This window comes from Hypanus sabinus, chromosome 28 (assembly GCF_030144855.1).
Source record: "Hypanus sabinus isolate sHypSab1 chromosome 28, sHypSab1.hap1, whole genome shotgun sequence".
NCBI classification, from domain to species: domain Eukaryota; kingdom Metazoa; phylum Chordata; class Chondrichthyes; order Myliobatiformes; family Dasyatidae; genus Hypanus; species Hypanus sabinus.
In genome coordinates this window covers 33,783,864-33,804,626 of record NC_082733.1, presented here as the reverse complement: position 1 = coordinate 33,804,626, position 20,763 = coordinate 33,783,864, and the positions used below count along the sequence as shown (strand labels likewise).

Below are 20,763 nucleotides of genomic sequence, written 5' to 3'. Positions count from 1 at the left end.
ACTTGGACTATTGTGTGCAATTTTGGGCTCCTTATTTTAGAAAGAATATACTGACATTGGAGAGGTTTCAGAGAAGATTCATGAGAATGTTTCCAGGAATGAAAGGGTTACCGTATGAGGATCATCTGGCAGCTCTTGGGCTGTATTCCCTGGAGTTCAGGAGAATGAGGGGGGATCTCATAGAAACATTACAAATGTTAAAAGGCCTGAACAGATTAGACATGACAAAATTATTTCCCATGGTAGGGGAGTCTAGGACAAGAGGGCATGACTTCAGGATTGAAGGACATCCATTTAGAACAGAGTTGCGGAGAAATTAGAGGGTGATAAATCTGTGGAATTTTTTGCCACGAGCAGTTGTGGAGGTCAAGTCATTGGGTGCATTTCAGGCAGAGATAGATAGGTTCTTGATTAACCAGGGCATCAAAGGGTATGGGGAGAAGAGAAGGGAGTGGGCATAACTGGAAGAATTGGATCAGCCCATGATTGAATGGTGCAGCAGACTCAATGGGCCAAATGGCCTACTTCTGCTGCTGTATCTTATGGTCTTATGAACCCATTGGTTCCTCACAGCATGTTGGAGGAGAAAATGTGATCAATCATTAGACAACATTGGTTTACTATGAGTTAAGATCACTCTTAATGAAGACAAACTACATCTCCAAGTCAAACATTATCTTGACTTGGGAATATGGTCCTCCATTATCATTAGGACTGATTGTTAGATGTCCCTATCCAATGGAGTTACTTACCCCACAAGGACTCAATGGTCCAAGAAAGCAGCCTATCACTTACCTTAATGATTGCTTGCATTGATATGATATCTATAACATGGTAAAATAGTCCTGAATGAGACCGTGAAACATCAAGCTTGATGCAAGTCTGGAAGAATTACCTACTGAGTCCTATTGGCTTCCTGCCTTCTTGGGTCAAGAGTGCTTAGTTGAGCTCATAAACTAGAGAATGGGTCGAATTTTAGTGCAAGTTAATGAAGCAGAAGTACTGTGTAAATATTAAAAAACTGGAAAAAAAAGAATTTAAAAGAATGAATTGTAGAACTGTGTATTACCGTCCTTAACTCCTTAAGCAGAGAATGATATTGGATTGGGTGATGACACTTCCTGCACAACAGCACCCCAATGAGTGACTCTTCATCTGCTCTTCTCTCTGTATAATCATGACTATATGGGTCGGCACAGCTCAAATGTGAGCTGCATAATTGGGATCACCCCAGTCAAGTATGACGTTCTCCTAAGAGGCTGGTTCCCTTAATGGAGAACACCTACACGTGACTTTGTGTACCATGGGTTGACTGATGCATGAGGAGGAACCACACACTGCTTGACAGATTGGCACAGCAGCATAAGCAGTTAGCACAATGCTTTACAGGACAGGCAACCTGAGTTCATTCCCCACCGCAGACTGTAAGGAGTTTGTACGTTCTCCCGTTGACCGTGAGTGTTTCTTCTGGGTGCTCCAGTTTCCTACCACAGTCCAAAAGACACACCGGTTGGTAGGTTAATTGGTCGTTGTAAATTGTCCCATGATTAAATCAGGGGATTACTGGGCAGCATGGCTCAAAGGGCTGAAAGGGCTTATTCCACGCTGTATCTCAATAAATAAATAAGATTTCGGTCAGGCTCCAGTGGCATGGAATGCAAGATGGCTGGGAGCCCTTTACAACTACAGCATTCCTCTGCCTTCATTCCGTTGTGATGTGTTATCATCTTCCACCAGTTCTACCATTGATGTCTTGGTGCCATCTATAAATTCAGCGATGACAGCCCTGTTGTTGGCAGAGTCTCCAAAGGGAATAGCTCCCTCTTCTCTCAGGTGGTCTGCTAACTCTGCTCTCTCCAAACCTCAGGCATCCCCAGAAAGCATATTCTGCTTTACAGTGCTCTATCAATTCTCCTCAGTCACAAATCAGCTAGAAAATGTTTCACATCTGTTCAACATCTCCATGCTGTATCTGTTTTAAAGGAAATGATATTGCATTCGTACTGCCAAGGAGAAGCAAATTTATAACAAATTCATGCTCATCACCACACCTGACTGTATTTGAGAAAGAAATCTTCTACCCCATCTTGTTCAGCTCTATGGAGCCAATATACACTCAGTGACCACTTTGTTAAGTACACCTATACACCTGCTCGTTAATGCAAATATCTAATTAGCCAATCATGTGGCAGCAACTCAATGCATAAAAGCATGCAGACAAGGTCAAGAGGCTCAGTTGTTGTTCAGACCAAACATCAGGATGGGGGAAGAAGTGGCTTTGACCGTGGAATGATTGTTAGTGCTAAACGGCGTGGGTTGAGTACCTCAGTAACTACTGGTCTCCTGGGATTTTCACATACAACAGAGTTAGCAAGAATGGTGTGAAATACCACAAGGCACATCCTGGTGAGCAGCAGCTCAGAAGGTGAAAATGTCTTGTTAAGAAAAGAGATCAGAGGAGAAAGGCCAGATTGGTTCAAGTTGACAGGAAAGCGACAGTAACTTGTTACAACTCTGGAGTGGAGAAGAACATCTCTGAATGTACAACACATCAAACCTTGAAGTGGATGGGCTACAGCAGCAGAAAAAAATGGTCACTTTATTAGATACAGAATGAACCTAAAAAGTGGCCTCTGGACATACATATAACGCTGCCTATACATAAAAAATAAGTTGCCAGCTCCAAACCCCCTTTATCACCCAGTACATTACATCATTTTGGGGAGTTTATTTCTTCTGAGCCTAATAAATCTTGGCATTATCTTTCAGGTTAAAGTAAATGCATAAATACTCCAGGATTCTCAGTGTTCAGTCAGAAGTGAGGCAAAACCGTTTTTTAAAAAATATTTTGCTTTTCTAAATACAGCCCAATGATTCACTCATCCCTGCCCCAAAATCCCCCGATCACTGAACCACACCAGTTCTGTCTGAACCCAGCGCACACCCATAACCCAGAGCAGGGGAGAGGCAGCCCTTTGCTTTCCAGTGATACACTGAAAGGGTTAGTTCTGAAGCAGGAGCAGATGCAAGGTATTCGTTCACCAATAAGCTCTTAGTGACGTGATTGGTCATTATGTTAAATCAGCTAATGACAGAAAATTACTGGAACGTTGTAGGTTATTGGCCAGCAGTTCACAGAAGTTTTTTTTTACTTCATTCATAAGATTCAATGGCACTGGCAAAGGCAGTGCTTATTACTCATCCCTAATTACCTTCTGAACATTGGCTTGCTGGGCTGTTTCATCAGGGAATTAGGAGTCAAGCAGCTTCCTGTTGGCCTAGCGCTGTGTCCTGGGCAGCCTGGGTGAGAAGGGTAGCTTTGTGTCATTAAAGGATGTTAATATAAGAGGGAGATTGCAAATTTGGTTGAATGGTACCAGAACAACAAGCTCTCATTCAACTCAGCAAAGCCAAAGGGCTGGTTATTGCCAACAGGAGGAAGATACTGGAGCTTCATGAGCCGATCATGATTAGGAGATTGGAGGTGAAGTTTCAGGAACCTTACCTAAGAAAGAAAGCACAGACATTGGAGAGGGTCCAGGGAAGTTGCGCGAGAATGAACCCAGGAGTTAAAGGGTTAACAAAGGAGGCATTATAACACCATATGAGACTCCTTATATGTTATATATGGTCCAAGGCAGTAGAGCAGTATTGGAGGTGATGTGAATCAGATATGGTTTCATAAAAGCATTATCAAGTAGAACTTCACTCTGAGTCATTTTAATCGTAGGTGATGATCAAAAGATTAAGATTTTAAAAAAGGAATTAGCTTTATTTGTCATGTGTACATCAAAACATACAGTTTTGTGTCAAATTAAATCAGTGGGGATTGTATTGGGCTGACCACAAGTGTTCCCACACTTCCAGCACCAGCATAGCATGCCCACAGCTCACTGACCCTAACTGTACACCTTTGGAATGTGGAAGGAAACAGGAGCTCCCGGAGGAAACCCATGTGATCACAGGGAGAACATGCAGAATCCTTACAGACAGCAGTGGGAATTGAACCCCGATCTGACGCTATAAAGCAATTGAGCTAACTGCTACGCTGTAGGTTTTAAGAACATCTTAAAGGAAGAAATAGAAAAAGGAAGCAGAGAGGTTGAGAAAAGGAAACTCAGCAATGGAAGTTTGCCAGTTGGTAATCCCAGCACACTTTTAAGGATGATCAAGCCAGCAAAATACGAGAAGTGCAGATCTTCTCCTGTGGTTGGACTAGAGGAAGTTCCATGGGAAGGGGTTAAAATTGCAGACATTTGAAAACTAAGATTAAAATTTTAAAATCCAGACACACTTATCTAGGAATCCTTGTAGGTCATCAAGGAATGAGATAGCTGGTGAATGGGGAACAGGATTTTAGCAATCTTAAAAAGGTAAAATGAGTTGGCTTGCTCAAGATTTTATTAGAATAGTCATCCAAATGTAGTGCGTGACTGGATGATGTCCCATTTGCCAATAAGTGATGGTGGGTAAATGTTAGGTGGCTGGTATTGGATTTGGTTTAGTACTGTCACAACCCTGGATTCCACAGAGCAGTAGATAGGCGATTGCGCTCATGAATATGCCCATGTCAGCTAATTATTATTTCATTGTGATCATATTTAACTCCATTCATTCTGTTGTAGTACTTGTTGAGACTTGAACGCAGCACAGTAACACTTTGCTGCCTGTTGGCATTCTGCCTTGTCTGAGAAATTGGACTGTCGAGTCAACTGACCCTGAAGACTAGCGGTACTCGTTTTATTCTTAGTTGTTCTTTTCAGCCACTGTGTAGGCTTCGTTTTCCATTTGAGAGTTTTAGTTAACGGTCCTGTTTGGCCTAGCGTTTATTGTTTATTTTTCCCATTAACACTATTCGCATTAAAGTCTGTGAACTATCGACCTGCTTCAGTGTCTCTCACTCTGCACTTGAGCCATGTCTGCACTGGGTTGAAGGAACAGTGCATAGGACAGGGTTTTGGTGATGTTCACTACAAGGAACTTGAAGCTCTCTCCACCTTCTTGACCTCAGCACCATTGATGCAGACATGAGCAAGTGCACTGCACCCCTTCATGTCCAGTAGACAATAATTATTCCTTAGCAGAAAATACTCCGCAGATGCTGGGGTCAAAGCAACATGCACAACACACTAGCGGAACTCAGCAAGTTGGGCAGCACCCATGGAAACAAACAGTCAACGGTTAGAGCTGAGACCTGACGAAGGGTCTCGGCCTGAAACATTGATTGTTTGTAACTATTTCTTAGTTTTGCTGCCCATAAGGGGAAGGCTTAACACAAACAATCTTTTCAATATTTTTTATACTAACTGCAAGGATTTGACTTCTGGATCAATTTTGACACCTAAAATTGCATGTGACTTGTTCTAATTTCAGGCAATTGCTGAGGAAGGGGATTATGTCTAAAGTGAGTTAATAGAGTTCGTGATGGAGATCAAAGTCTATTGCTCTGAGCTACACATTATTTAATTGGAGCCAGTGATGACAATCTCACATCACAGTGTCCCTGTGGGCCACAGTTCTACTCAATAGGCCTTACAAGCAGTTTTTCACTCTCTCCACAGTATCAATGTCTGCTGGTAATGTTTAAAGAATCACCAGCACATTATGCTCTTTGTTGTGCTACCGTGAGTTGTGTCTCACTTACAGGAACTCAATGCCCAAGGCAGCAGCTGGAGGCGGGATGGTGGTGAAAGCATCTTTATATTGACCACAGTATCTTCCACTCTCAAGTCGCAGACTAAAGCTGAGTGTACTGGGAGAGCGGCGTCAAGCTGGAGACGAGAAAAAGTGCGAAAGTCACATCAAGTCAGTCAAACTGGGAAATAGGAATGCACTCAAAGGAAGTGAGAGTTTATTTTGATTTAATATAGGACAAATATATTGAATGATAAAGTGTTCCACTTAGCAAGTTGGAAAATGAACGTATTACAAAATGAAAGATACTTAACCAAGTTCATTAAGCACAGGCAACCAAGGGCGGCACAGTTCCATAGTGGTTAGTAATGTTCCCTCTAAGATGTGTGCGTGTGCACACGCACACATCTTTCGCTACTAGTCTCCAAAGGAATTTAAACTGCGCACAAAAGTTTACGATCGCAAACAGTGACGTGCGTATTTACCTGTCAGTTTAAAGTCATTCAGTTTGCTGGTTGCACTGCTAGATGTGTGTTGCTTAATTAGTTTTAAACAATGAAAACATTATTTAAACAGGACTTGGGAGTTTATAATCCTTAGAATAGCTTCAAGTTTACTTCCACTTAAAAATCCAGTGTGCACATTTTGTTGTCCCTGGGCAAAAAATTGCACAGCACAAAGGTTGTTGTGCACATTGGTCACTACAAATTAGAGAGAACATTGCTAGTTGGCACAACACTTTACAGTACAGGTGATTCAGGTTCAATTCCCGCCACTGCCTGTAAGGAGTGTGTATTTTCTCTTCTTGACCACATGGGTTTCCTCCAGGTGCTCCAGTTTCCTCCCATACTCCAAAGATGTATCAGTTGGTAGGTTAATTGGTCATTGTAAATTGTCCCATGATTAGGCTAGGATTAAACTGAGGGATGGCTAGGTAGAACAGTTTTAAGGGCCAGAAGGACTTATTCAGCGCTGTATCTCAATAAATAAATAATTGAATGAATAAATAAATAAATAGATAGATAGATAGATAGATAGATAGATAGATAGATAGATAGATAGATAGATAGATAGATAGATAGATAGATAGATAAATAAATAAATAAATAAATAAATAGGGATTACTATTCCAGAGCAAGGAAAGTGACTTGACAATGGGATCTGCTGGAAAAGTGGGGTTGGGGGTGAACACCTGTATCCAGTCATAATGGTGCCCCAGTCCCGACAAAGGGTCTAGGCCCAAAATTTTGACAGTTTACTCTTTTCCATAGATGCTTCCTGGCTTGCTGAGTGCCTCCAGTATTTTATGAGTGTGCTTGGACTTCTAGCATCTGCAGATTTTCTCGTGTCTGTGTACCGGTAGTAATGGTTAAGTGAAGTGAGTTAATCCCAGTTCAAGAGCTGGGAAATATCATTATTGGAGACAGACCTATCTCGAGTTAGCACCTCAAACCACTGCAGAGGTATTGGTTACACTGTCTCTGCAATAACCTTTCAAATCTTGCAGCAGAAACACAAAACAACATCAGTATCATCTCCCAGCTAAATATACTCAGCTTCAAAGTTTACTAATTATGCTCAGCCAGTAGTGACGGACAGTCCATATTGTTCAAAGGCCTTACACTAGATACAGTACCTGAAACAACGACTCTGCTCTCAGAATCAGAATCAGGTTTAATCTCACTGACGCTGGTCATGAAAAGTTTTGCAGCAGCAGTACAACACAATGCTTAAAATGTACTATAAAATACAAAAAGAAAATGCAATATATACACTCATTATATACACTATGGTTACTTTATTAGGTATACTTGATTATTAATGGAAATATCTGATCGAGCCTACTCAGTAAGATTTATTTTATGCTGGGTGTTGTGTAATAATTCAGATTTTATTAGGGAGCTTAAGGTAAAGGAACCATTAGGGTCAGTGATCATAATATGATTGAATTTATACTGCAATTTGGGAGGGAAAAGCATAAGTCAGAAGTAACAATATCGCAATGGAATAAAAGGAATTACAGAGGCATGAGAGAGGACCTTGCCCAGGTGGATGAAGGAGGATAGGTGACAGCAGAGCAGAGGTGGCAGAAGTTTCTGGGAATAGTTTACATGGTGCAGGATCGATAAGTCCCACAGAAGAAGTTCTCAAATGGCAGGAGTAGGCAACCGTAGCTGACAAGGGAAGTTAAGGACAGCATAACAGCTAAGGAATGGGCATATAATGTAGCAAAAGTGAGTGGGAAGTTGGATAACTGGGAAGTTCTTAAAATCCAACAAAAGGCAACTAAAAAAGCCAGAAGAAAAAATGAAAGATGAGGGCAAACTAGACAATAATATAAAACAAGATACTAAAAGTTTTTTTTTCATAAAAAAAGTTACATAAGTTACATAAAGAATAAAATGGAGGAGAGAGTTGATATTGGACCACTGGAAAATGATGCTGGTGAGGTAGTAATGGGGGCAAAGAAATGGCAGATGAAGTTATTAAGTACTATGAATCTGGCTTCACTGTGGAAGAAACTAGCAGTGTGCCAGACGTCTGTGTGTGTCAGTGTGCAGAAGTGAGTGCCATCACTATTACAAAGAAAAAAGTGCAAGGCAGAATGAAAGTCACCTGGACCAGGTGGACATCCCAGAGAAAAGAAATTCTAGACCAGTTAGCCTAAACTCAGTGGCTGGGAAAGTGTTGGAGTCCACTATTAAGAATAAAGTTTCAGGGTACTTGGAGACAAATGATAGAAGTCAAGTTAGCATGCTTTCTGTAAAGAGAAATCTTGCCTGACAAAATTGTTAGAGTTCTTCAAGGAAGTAATAAGCAGGATAGGCAAAGGAGAGGCAGTGGATGTCGTTTACCTGGATTTTCAGAAGGTATTTGATAAGGTGCCACACATGAGGCTGCTTAATTGGATAAAATCCTATCGTGGTGCAGGAAAGATACTGGCATTGATAGAGGAATGGTTAACAGTCAGGATGCCGTGAGTGGGAATAAAGGGGACTTTTTCTGGATGGCTGCAAGTGACTAGTAGTGTTCCTCGGGGGTCAGTATTGGGACTGCTACTTTTCACATTATTTGTCAGTGGTTTAGGTAATGGAATTTATGGCTTTGTGGCAAAGTTTGCAGATGATTCAAAGATAGGTGGAAGGATAGGTAGTGCTTAGGAAGCAATGCAATTGCAGGAGTTGGACAAATTGCAAGAATGGACAAAAAAGTGGAAGATGGAATGCAGAGTTGGGAAATATATGACAATGCATTTTGGAGAAAGGAACAGAAGTGCAGACTATTATCTAAATGGGGAAAAAATTTAAACATCAGAATGCAAAGGGACTTAGGGGTCCTTGTGCAAGACTCCCGGAAAGTTAATTCACAGGTTGAGTCAATGGTAGTGAAGGCAAATGCAATCATTTCAAGGGAATGGAATATGAAAACAAGGAGATAATGCAGAGTCTTTATAAGACACTAATCAGGCCACACTTGAAGTATTGTCAACAGTTTTGGGCTCCATATCTCAGAAAGAGTCCAGAGGAGGTTCATGAGGATGATTCCGAGAATGAAGCAGTTAACATGTGAAGAGTGTTTGGCAGCTTTGGGCCTGTCCTCACTGGAATATAGAAGAATGCAGAAAGATCTCATTGAAACCTACCAAATGTTGAAAGGACTAGACTGGGTGGATGTGGAGAGGATGTTCCCTATGGTGGGTGTTTCCAGAACTAGAGGGCACAGCCTCAAAATTGAGGAGCAACCCTTTAGACCAGAGATAAGAAGGAATATTTTAGCCAGAGAATCGTGAATCTATGGAATGCTCTGCCACAGACCAGCAGTGGAGGCCAAGAACATGTGTATATTTAAAGTGAAAATTAATCGTTTCCTTTTGGTCAGGGCATAAAGGTTTTGGCAAGAAAGCAGGTGTATGGGGTTGAGTGGGATCCGGGATCTGCCATGATGGAATGACGGAGCAGACTCAATGGGCTGAGTGGCCCACTTCTGCTCTTATGTCTTGAGGTCTTATGGTCTTACAGTCTAATCAACCAATCATGTGGCAGCAACTCAATGTATAAAAGTATGCTGACATGGTCAAGAGCTTCAGTTGTTATTCAGACTAATCATCAGAATGAGGAATATATGTATGATCTAAGTGACTTTGACTGTTGAATGATTGTTTGTGCCAGATGGGGTGATTTGAGTATCTCATAAAATAGGATTTTCACACACAACAGCCTCTAGATTTTACAGAGAATGGTGCATAAAACAGAAAAAGAAATCCAGCAGGCAGCAGTAATGTGAGTGAAAATGCCTTGTTAATGAGAGTGGTCAGGGGAGAATGGCCAGAATGGTTCAAGCTGACAGGAAGGTGACAGTAATAATGACATGTCACAACAGTAGTGTGTAGAAGAGCATCTCTGAATGCACAACATGACATACTTAGAAGTGTAAGAGTTGCAGAAGCAGAAGATCATGAATATGCACTCAGTGGGCATTTTGTTAGGTACAGAAAATACTTACTAAAGTGGCCATTGAGTGGTATTCATGGGTTCATTATCTGTTCATAAATTAGATGGTGGAGGGGCAGAAGTTGTTCCTAAAACACTGAATTTGTGGCTTTAGATCATAAGACACAGGAGCAGAATTAGGCCATTCAGCCCATTGAGTCTGCTCCACCATTCCATCATGGCTGATCTCGGATCCCACTCAACCCCATACACTTCCCCTCTCACCATATCCTTTGATGCCCTGACCAATCAGGAAGTGATCAACTTCCTCCTTAAATATACACACAGATTTGGCCTCCACTGCAGTCTGTGGTAGAGCATTCCATAAATTTACTACTCTCTGACTAAAAAAGTTCTTCCTTACCTCTGTTCTAAAGGGTCACCCCTCAATTTTGAGGCTGTGCCCTCTAGCTCTGGATACTCACACCAGTGGGAACATCCTCTCCACATCCACCCTATCAAGTTCTTTCAACAATTGACAGCTTTCAATGAGATCCTCACGCATTCTTCTATATTCCAGTGAGCACAGGCCCAAAGCTACCAAACACTTCCTATACGTTTGTGGTGAACTATGTGCCTGTCTGGACACGCCCCCTGCTGACTGCTCCTGTGGCTCCTCCCACAGGCCCCTGTATAAAGGCGATCTGAGGCCTGATGCTCGGCCTCAGTCTCCAGGACAAAGTATGATAGACACTCACTCCTGGTTCCTTCTTCCAGTCAATAAAAGCTGATATCTCGCCTTACGTCTCAGTGTGAGTTATTGATGGTGCATCAACGTTAACCCCTTCATTCCTGGAATTATCCTCATGAACCTGCTCCAGATTCTCTCCGATGACAACTCATCCTTTCTGAGATATGGTGCCCAAAACTGTTGACAATACTCCAAGTGTGGCCTGACTAGTCTCTTATGAAGGCTCAGCATTATCTCTTTGCTTTTATATTCTATTCTGTTCCCCTTTAAGTAAATGTTAACATTGCATTTGCCTTCTTTACCACAAACTCAACCTGTAAATTAACCTTCTGGGAGTCTTCAGCCTCTCTGATGGTAGAAATGAGTAGTGGGTATGTCCTGATAATGAGGGTCCTTAAAGATAAATGCCACCTTTTCGAGGCATTTCTTTTGAGGATGTCCTCGAAGGTGGGAAGGCTAGTGCCCATGATGGAGCTGTCTCAGTTTACAACCTACAGCAGTTTTTTTTCTAATCCCCCCCATGCCACACAGTGATTAAACCAGATAGAATACTGTACTTGCGGCAACAAGAAATTGTAATTCTCAAAGAAAGAACATATTTCAACAGAACCCCTGGGATGGAATATCCAGGAAGACATTGAGAGAACCTTGAATTTCTTCGGCAGGAGCAAATGGAGGAGTTGAAGGAGCACAGAAGTTTCTGGATAACCCACTCACCATCACGCCCTGTCAAGCACCACCGACCCCACCTGTGGCAGAGTCTGCATGTCACATATTGACATCACCAGTCACCTCAGAAACCACAGAACTGCCATGGAAGTAAGTCACCCTCAACCTCAAGGGATCATCTAACAAGATTAACTGCTCTCCAGAAGCGATGCCATCATCTTGCCAGGGAGTATGAAATCCTTTGTGGTAAGATCAATATGTCTTTACCTTCAGGCCACACATCATGCCAGGCAACGTTCATATGATCTGCATCATCACAGTGTTACCATTGACCATTGCTTTAGTATTTATCTGTCCATGTTTATTTTAGATAATAAACTTGTAAAATGGTTAGAGACCTCCCTCAGAGCAGCGGAGTGATGCTTGTGGTGACCACCCATCCTGAAAGGATGGGTGGGCTGAACACCTTAAAACACTCAAACATTTCCCCACACCTGTGCCCCATGTGTTTTAAAACCTTAATGGATCTATTGAGTTGATGCGATCTCATCCATTAGCTTCCTCATGCTGAGCTGTCAGGTTAATAATGTATGAGTAACATTTCTTCAAGTTAGTTTGATAGGAACACTTATTGAAACCAGGCTCCATAATTTAAGAAAACTGCAGAGAATTATTTGAATATCTTCGTATTGCATTTTTGGAGAGCAACTTCTTTTTTGTTAATTACGTTTTAGGATCGAAGGAAATGCCACATTTATTGTCCACCCTAATTGCTTTCAAGATGGTTGTTTGGGCCACCATCATGAACCACCAGTTGAAGATACACCCACAGTATTGTTCGGTAGGAAGCTGCAAGATTTGGATCCAGCACTGATGAAGGACCAGTGATTTTTTTCCAAGTCAGGATGGCATGTAATTTGGATGGAAACCTGGAGGAGGTGGGAATTCCCTGTTGCCTGAATTCACTTGCTGCTATTGTCATTCTGGGCAGATGGTGCTGTTGGGAGTAGTCTGTATGTGTGTAACTGCAGTGCTGGTTGTTGATTCTAAGCACTGCAGCCATTGTGGAGAGAATGAAACTTCAGGATGGTTGATAGGGTGCAGGTCAATGATTGCTTTGTCCCAGATGGCACTGAGCTTCTGAAGAGTTGTTGATGCTACAGTTGACAAGGCAGATGGAGAGTATTCAATGAGGAGCATCCTGCCTGATGGTATGAACATCAACTGCTCTAGTTTCCAGTCATTTCTCTCTCCTCCCCTTCTCTCGTTTCCCTTCTCTATTCTGGCTCCCCTCTTACCATTTCTCTTCTCCTCCCTCTGGTGGCCCTCCTCCTTCCCTTCCTCCCATGGATCACTCTCCACATCTACCAGATTCCACCTTTTACCTCTTATACCAATCACCAGCCCATCTTCTCACTTCAGCTACCCTTACTCACCCACCAATCTGTTCCTTTCACCTGCTCTCACCTACCACCGGCCAATTTGTACCTCTTCCCCTACTCCCACCATCTTGATCTGTCTTCTTCCCCCTTCCTTTCCATTTGTCAATAGTTTATTCCCCTCAGAGAACCTGTCTGACTTGCTGCTGAGTTCCTCCAACATTTTGTATGTGTGTTGCTTGGGATTTCCAGCTTCTGCAGAAATTCTAACGTTTGTGATGCTCCTGCCTTGTGCCTTACAAATGATGGAAATCTCTCAGGGATATCTGAATGTGAATCACTTATCCCCAGATACCCAGCCTCTTCCCTTTTCTTGTGGCCATATAACTTATGCGGCTGATCCATTTGAGTTTCTCGTTGGTGGGGCTTCCAGAATACCAAAGGCTTTCTGTCATTTTTCACTTCCATTCTCTGAGCTGATCCCACTATCTGCCCCCTGCAATCTTTCTGCAAGGTTCAATGCAAGGTACAGGACCCAATTTTTCTATGCTATAGCTTTCTGCACTCAACTATGACTCCAACATTTTTAGATAACTACTCTAGGATTTTTATTTCAGATTTTCACTATTCGCTTTCTTTTCCTCTAGTGTTTTTAGATAATTATTCTGCATTTATGAAGAGGATGCTTCCTATAGTGGGGCAGTCTAGGACCAGAGGGCATGGGCATAGAATAGAAGGGTATTTCATTAGACCAAAAATGAGGAGGAATTTCTTTAGCTGGTGAGTGGTGAATCTGTGGAATTCATGGATGGCTGTGGAAGCCAAATCACTGGGTATCTCTAAAGTGGAGGTTGATAAGTTCTCGATTAGTCTGGGCATGAAAGGTTATGGGGATAATATAGGAGAATGGGATAATAAATCAGTCATGATGGAATGATGGAGCAGACTTGATGGGCAGAATGGCCTAATTATGCTCTTACGTCTTATGGTCTTATGGTTTTATTTACATTTTCACCAGACAGTCCTTTGTTTACACTACAAACCCCATGTTCCTCCTTGTCTGCTACTCTACTGTCATTTCATGTTTCGCCCTCGTACCTTATCACATTTGTTCTCTTCTCCCCTCCTTCTCAAAACTTGCCCTGCCTCTAACAAATCTGATGACTAATAGGCAGGTAGTATAACGCTTAGCAGCACAAGCAATTGGGGTTCAATTCCTGTCACCATCTGTAAGGAGTTTGTAAGTTCTCCCTGTGATAACATGGGTTTCCTCTAGGTCATCTGGTTTCCTCCCACACTCTAGACATATGGGTTAGGCTCAATAATTTGTGGGCATACTAAACTATTGCTGGAAGCATGGTGACTCTTGCGGGCTGCGTAGGTTACCAACGCAACAAGGAAACATTTCACTGTTAAAGCTAATCTTTGCTTTCTCTGTTTTGAAGAAAGGGTGGTGACCTGGAAGATAAACTCAGCTTTCCCTCCACAGAAGCTGGTTGTCTTAGAGATTTAGTAAAACCCCAATAAACTGCTACATGATTACTCAGAAATCTTGATTCGGCCACTAGTTCACTCCACACTCCCTTTAACACACCACAATCTCAGTTCCCCCACTGCCTTTAAGGGCACTGGGAACCTAGTTCCAATGTTCCCTTTAAAATTGTTGGTGACCTATTTCTCGTGCTCTCTTGAAAATTGTTGAGTTCAGTTTAAATTTATTGTTCAATTCTCCCAGGTAACATCTTGTTTTTTAAGTGAATTAAATATGTGTTGGTGTAACAATCAGAATAACATCATCATCATTAGATGCAGTATCATTTGACATAATATGACATCTCCTGACCTAGATTGTTCTAGGCAAATTTTTCTGCACAAGGGGTTTGCCATTGCCTTCTTCTGGACGGTGTCTTTACAAGACAGGTGACCCCAGCCATTATAAACACTCTTTAGAGATTGTCTGCCGGGCATCAGTGGTCACATAACCAGGACTTGTGAAATGCACCAGCTGCTCATACAACCATCCTCCACCTGCTCCCATAGCTTCACGTGACCCTGATTCAGAGGCTAAGCAGGTGCTAACCTTGCTCAAGGCTAGTGAAGGGAACTGCCATGCACCTCCTTTGGTGGTGAATTACCTCCACCTTGCCACCCATGGAATAACAAACAGTGAAAACATTTTTGGAAAATCTGCCAGCCTGCAACACCTTAAGTGCCAAGTTGATTAACAGAGTTTTACTGTATTTTGAGTACATTTTGTTATTATTTTTGGTATCCCCCTCGCTTCACAGACTCTCCAAGCTACAGAGGTTTAACTCTAAACCAGATCTCAACCAAGCTCTTCATTCATGACCAATCTCACCTTTACCTCTTCATCTCTTCAACCTCAGGAGGATCAGCACTGAATCTTCTCTGAAGCTTTTCAATAACATGTGAAACTTTTCTCTCTCAGATACCTCCCTGATCAGAAAATGTTCAGACACGAGTGCTGGCTTGGTTTATGCTGATGGTGTGATGTGAGTACCAAGCGCTTACTTTCAAGGGGAGAATTAATTTGGCCCTGACATTACTTGAATCAGCTCCCTTATACTTAGTTTGAAATGGTAAAGAGACGTCCTTTTCAAAGAAATAGGGCAAATTTACCAAATTTATCAGGCAGAAGAATAGCACTGCTGTGCAACACATAAGGAATCACTGTTGAGAATATCAGCAGTCCTGCCAATGATACCATAGCCCCCTGATTATGTAATGTCTACAAAATGGGTGAGATTCATTCACTGCTTTCCTGAACTGTGCCGTGCAATTATAAGCGTGAGCATATTCTGCAGCTTCCTGGTGCCAGGACTACAACACTGCAGGGGCCACTGCTTAAGGGCTTTGAAAAGAAAAGTCCTTTGTTTTTAATCTTCTGCCAGGCATCCAGCAAGTGTATTGCTAGAAGTGCCTTGATGGGGGTTTTTGCTATATGAAGCCATATGTTCAAGGCATAACTTCAACCCACTTTAAAGTGACTGTAAAACTCTGTTAATTGACTTAAGACTACAGTTTCCAATTGATGCACAGTGGGACAACGGATATGTATGGAGAGCATTACAGGGCAATAACATAGCTGTGGCTTTAGATGAACCTATTAACCACAAGGGCAGAGTTCAGCATTGTTTATGCAAGACACCTGAACATGTTATGGTTGAGAATTCCTTCGGTTACTAAGTTCTGGGATATGGTAAAAATGTGTGTGAAGCTTTCCATCTTGCAATGTCCGCCAGCACTTAACACATTTACACCAAATTCCTCTCTGGACAACTAATGGAACGAGTGGAGGCTCCGGCACAAGAGGAGCCATTCACCTCATCCAGGCCAGTCAACTGGTTGTATCCAAATCCCTTGTTCACTCTCTAACTCAAGAGAGCGCTCATGTAGTGTTATAGTTGTGCTGACCGCCTGGCAGCAAACATTTAGGTTTAAAATAGCACTTCCCTCGCAATTACTTTCCTTTAATTTAATTTCACTGGCAATCTACCATCTAATAAGTGTAATTGCAATGTAAGTATGGCAGGATCTCTACTTCCTCAGGACTCGGCGGAGATTCAGCATAACATCAAAAACTTTGACAAACCGCTATAGCTGTGCAGTGGGAAGTGTATTGACTGGCTGTATTCCGGCCCGTCTTTGGCCTGGTATGGGAACACCGATGTCTTTGAACAGAAAATCCTACAAAAGGTAACGGATTCGGCCCAGTATATTACGAGTAAAGCCCTCCCAACTATTGAGCACATCTACATGAAACGATGTCATAGGAAAGCAGCGTCCATCATCAAAGATCCTCACCACCCAGGCCGTGCTCTTTTCTCTTTTTACTGCTATCAGGTAGAAGGTACAAGAGCCTCAGGACTCACACCACCAGGTTCAGGAACAGTTACTGCCTCAACTATCAGGCTCTTAAACAAAAGGAAATGACTACACTCATCTATTGAGACATTCCCACAACAAATGATCACACTTTAAGGACTTTTTATCTTGTTATGTTCTCGTTATTTATTGCTATTTATTTATGTTTGCATTTGCACAGTTTGTTGTCTTCTATGTTCTACTTGCTCTTTCATTGATCCTGTTTATAGTTACTATTCTATGGATTTACTGAGTATGTTGGCAGGAAAAATATTCTCAGGGTTGTATGCGGTGACATGTACATACTCTGACAATAAAATTTACTTTGAACTTTAATAGGAACATGAACACTCGGTGCCTTCGCTAACCTTCATCAAGCCATTCTTTATCTCAGCTTTATTTAACTATTAAGGGGTCTATATTTAACCCAGGAGGAAGGATGGAAATACATCTCTACCAAAGGCGTAAGGCGCTCCTTCCCTCCGCTAGCCTGCAGGTCACCATGGACAAGGTGTAGTCCCTGCTTAGGGTCACATGAAGCTATGGGAGCAGGAGGTGGATGATCACACGAGAGATGGTGTCTATCATAAGTGCTGGTTGTGCGACCACTGACACCAGGCAGACGATCTCTGAAGAGTATTGATAATGACTGGGCTCACCCCATTTGTAAACATACAGCCCACAAGATGGCATTGGTAAGCCACTTCTCTGGAAAAATTTGCCAAGTACAATCATGGTCATGGAAAGACCGTGATCACGTACGTCATACATAACGAACGGACGAAATTTAATCAGTGAGTTGCTGACTCCTTGGGTTGGGCATATGCCAAGAGGGTTCGCTACATGGCCTGTTAAATCCAGCCCCCCCTACCTTGTCACCCCTATCACTGATTGGCCAATGTGACTTATTTATTTATTGAGATACTGCATGGAATAAGCCCTTCTGGTCCTTCGAGCTGCACTGCCCAGCAAACCCCGTTTAACCCTCAGCCTAATCACAGATCAATTAACCTACCAACCCGTGCGTCTTTGGAATGTGAGAGGAAAGCAGAGCACACAGAAGAATTCCACAAGGTCACGGGGAAAATGTACAAACTCCATACATTCGACAGCGGCAGGAATTGAAGCTGAGTTGCTGGTACTGTAAAGCATTGTGCTAACTACTATGTTACCATGCCTCACCATGCAATTTCACCCTATACCAATCAGAAAAAGAATAAATTCTCACTTGATGGTTTAATCCTAGACATCCAATTAACAAGTCTTTACCCAAATATCATGTATTTGTTATAAAGAATGAAGCAGTGGTTGCTGGAAAGCCAACAGAAAGACTTAACCTCCTGCATTTCTCCATTCCTGATCTGGCCAAGATTCTCAATGGCAGATGCCGTAACACGTTCTTCATATAGGCCTATTGCAGCTAGGTCCCAAGGAGATGGTACAGGAATTTTGATAGTTAAAGGAAATATCTGCCTGGACGTGTACATTAACTCTTTAAAAGAAAATTGTGGAGTCTTTGCTAACCATTTTAATCAAACACTTCAAAAACACAAGAAAATCTGCAGATGCTGAATTCCTGCGGCATTTTGTGTAATCAAACACTTGCCAGCTTTCCGCTAGGAAATCAGTTAATATTTGCCTTTAGTTGACTATCTTGTCATATATGTAGATTGGATAACTGTGTTTCCTTTGTAACTAAACTTCGCAGGAAAAGGCAGATGTGAAGACTTCAGAAATCTCCATGCTCTAACTGATGGAACTTGTCAGTAGAGATCATCAGAAATTCATATTCCACTTTTCCATCCCTATCAGTTGTCAGTTTCTTCAATGTTAACACAATGTAGGCTGATTACATTTGCCTTTTTTTCGAATATATGGAATAGGTGTACAAATTTCAGCCTGAGTTGTTCAGGGAATGCTGAGGATAGGCCTTGTTGCCTGGGTTGTCAGCTCTGATTGGACATATTCCCAGTGGGTTCATCACATGACCCGTTGAATCCAAGCGCCCCCCCCCCCACCCCAAGCTCGTCACACCTGCTATTGGTTGGCTAATGTGGCTTCTTCACAGTTTATCTTCTTCCCAATTAGAGAAAGAATAAATTCTCATTTGACTTCCAGTTAGTCTTTTAGTATGTCTGATTTGCTATAACTAATAAAGAAAACAAATCTTTTTGCTATCCAAATGATTTTTGTTCTTTCCTGAGTTGCTCTTAAGAGTGGCCCATTTAACCCAGCTCTCCAAATACCATGATGCCTTATCTTTTGCACCTTGTCAAATACCTTCTGAAAGTTCAAACACGTAACATCTATTGGCTTCCTTTTATTGACCCGGCTTGCTACATCCTTTGAGAACTCTAATAAATTCCTCGAATGTGATTTACTTTTCTTGAAACTATGTTGACTTGGTTTGATGACATTAAGCTTCACTGAATGACCGGCTTTCTCTTCCTTGATTGTAGACTCCAGCATCTTGTTAACTATTCCAAGATATTCTCTGGCACACAAAGTGAACAGATGTGCAATGATTCCCTAGTACGAGCAGATGGGTCCTTGACCTCACAAATGACCTTGTTATTATCTTCCACTATATTGTTTACCTGCACTGCACTTTCTTTGTACCTGTTCTGCTTTATTCCGCATTGTTATGTGTACCTTAATGAGTAATGATTTGCTATGTAATAATAATAATAGCTTATTAATAGATCACTTTTCATAGAAAACAATGTAGGTCAAAACGCTGTGCAATGGGATGAAGTGTAAATGTAAAAATAAAAGTCAAAATTAAGTTAGTTAAAAAAAAATTTAAATAAATCAGTTTTGAGCTGGTATTTAAAAGTGTCTGCATCCTTATAGTTTTAAGTACTGATTTCCACAGTTTAGGAGCTTAGTTATGAAAAAGCTGACCTGCCAATTTTCTTTTGAAGTGGATTGTTTAACTTTAAGAGAGCAGCAAAAGAAGACCTGAAATTTCAAGCATGGTTATAAAATGAATGTGGTTCTGGACTATCGAGAGCTTTAAAAGCAAGTAGGAGAAATTTAAAATCAATTCTAACAGAGACAGGAATCCAGTGCAGTGTAGTTAGGGTGGGAGTGATATGTTCCTTCAGCATGGTTTTAGTTAAAAGTCCAGCTGCAGTGTTCTGAATGAGTTGAAGTTTTTCAATAGATTGCTGTGCACGGCTAATGAAAAGAGCAATGCAGTAATCTAGTCTATTGGAGTAAATTATTGGAGTAAAGGAGTAAATTAGTTTTTCAGCATCATTACATGATCTTTATGAAGTGTATGCAAGACAACTTTTCACTCTATCTATAATAAACCAAGACAAATTCCAATATCCATATTCTCAATCCTTGTATAACATTATCCACAGGACTTTCTCACTACTGAACCATGGACCAATATTATGCATCCATCATTAGCTGCGTCCTGGTTTTCAGGCCACCTCACGGAGATAGCATGTGGCTACAAGGAACTTACCCCAAGAGAGGAGAGTCTGAACGGCGGCTACGTGCTCAAGTTCCATGGCTAATTCCAGGATGCAACATTCCTGAATCACCTGCAAATCCTAGCTGAAAGACATCAGTATGTGTTTCAGTGTGTTTATTATGACTTTTTAAAACAGAAGTCAGTGAACCAGCAATTGCTGGGAAGTCGAGTTTACATACCCACTGCATGTTCTACTGTTTCTGATCATTCCCGGAACCAAACCAGTTCCTCAGCTTCTATACTTCATGGAAAAAGAATTTCCGTGCACACCAACCATGACATTGTTTACTCAATGACTTGTCGAGGGTCACAGTCACATGTCTAGGTTGTAACACCTGCTCCTTCAGTTTATTGTTGCATGTCTTCCTTTACATACCATTCATTCTCTTTTGCTTTCCTTCTTTCCCTTCCCCTCCCTTTCTTCCTCATCACTTTCCGCTCCTTCCCACTCCCCCCTCCCCTATGCCCCTGTTGCTCTCTCCTCCTCTCTTCCCCCTTCTCTGCGCCATCCCCATCCACATCTTCCCC

General features: G+C 41.8%; 1 long non-coding RNA gene across 5 annotated transcripts in view; it reads right to left on the bottom strand.

Moving 5' to 3' along the window:
- Positions 1-20,503, bottom strand: part of LOC132382571 (uncharacterized) — a 49,190-nt gene extending 28,687 nt beyond the window's left edge. For 3 of the 5 annotated variants that reach the window (XR_009508393.1, XR_009508392.1, XR_009508394.1), the window contains exons 1-3: positions 20,415-20,503; positions 20,227-20,318; positions 5,645-5,771 (exon numbers count right to left, since the gene is read on the bottom strand). This is a non-coding gene — a long non-coding RNA (uncharacterized LOC132382571). Of the gene's footprint in view, positions 1-3,212; positions 3,301-5,644; positions 5,772-20,226; positions 20,319-20,414 lie in introns of all 5 variants that reach the window. The other 2 variants (XR_009508395.1, XR_009508396.1) reach the window with 2 other exon arrangements.
- Positions 20,504-20,763: the final 260 nt, after the last annotated feature.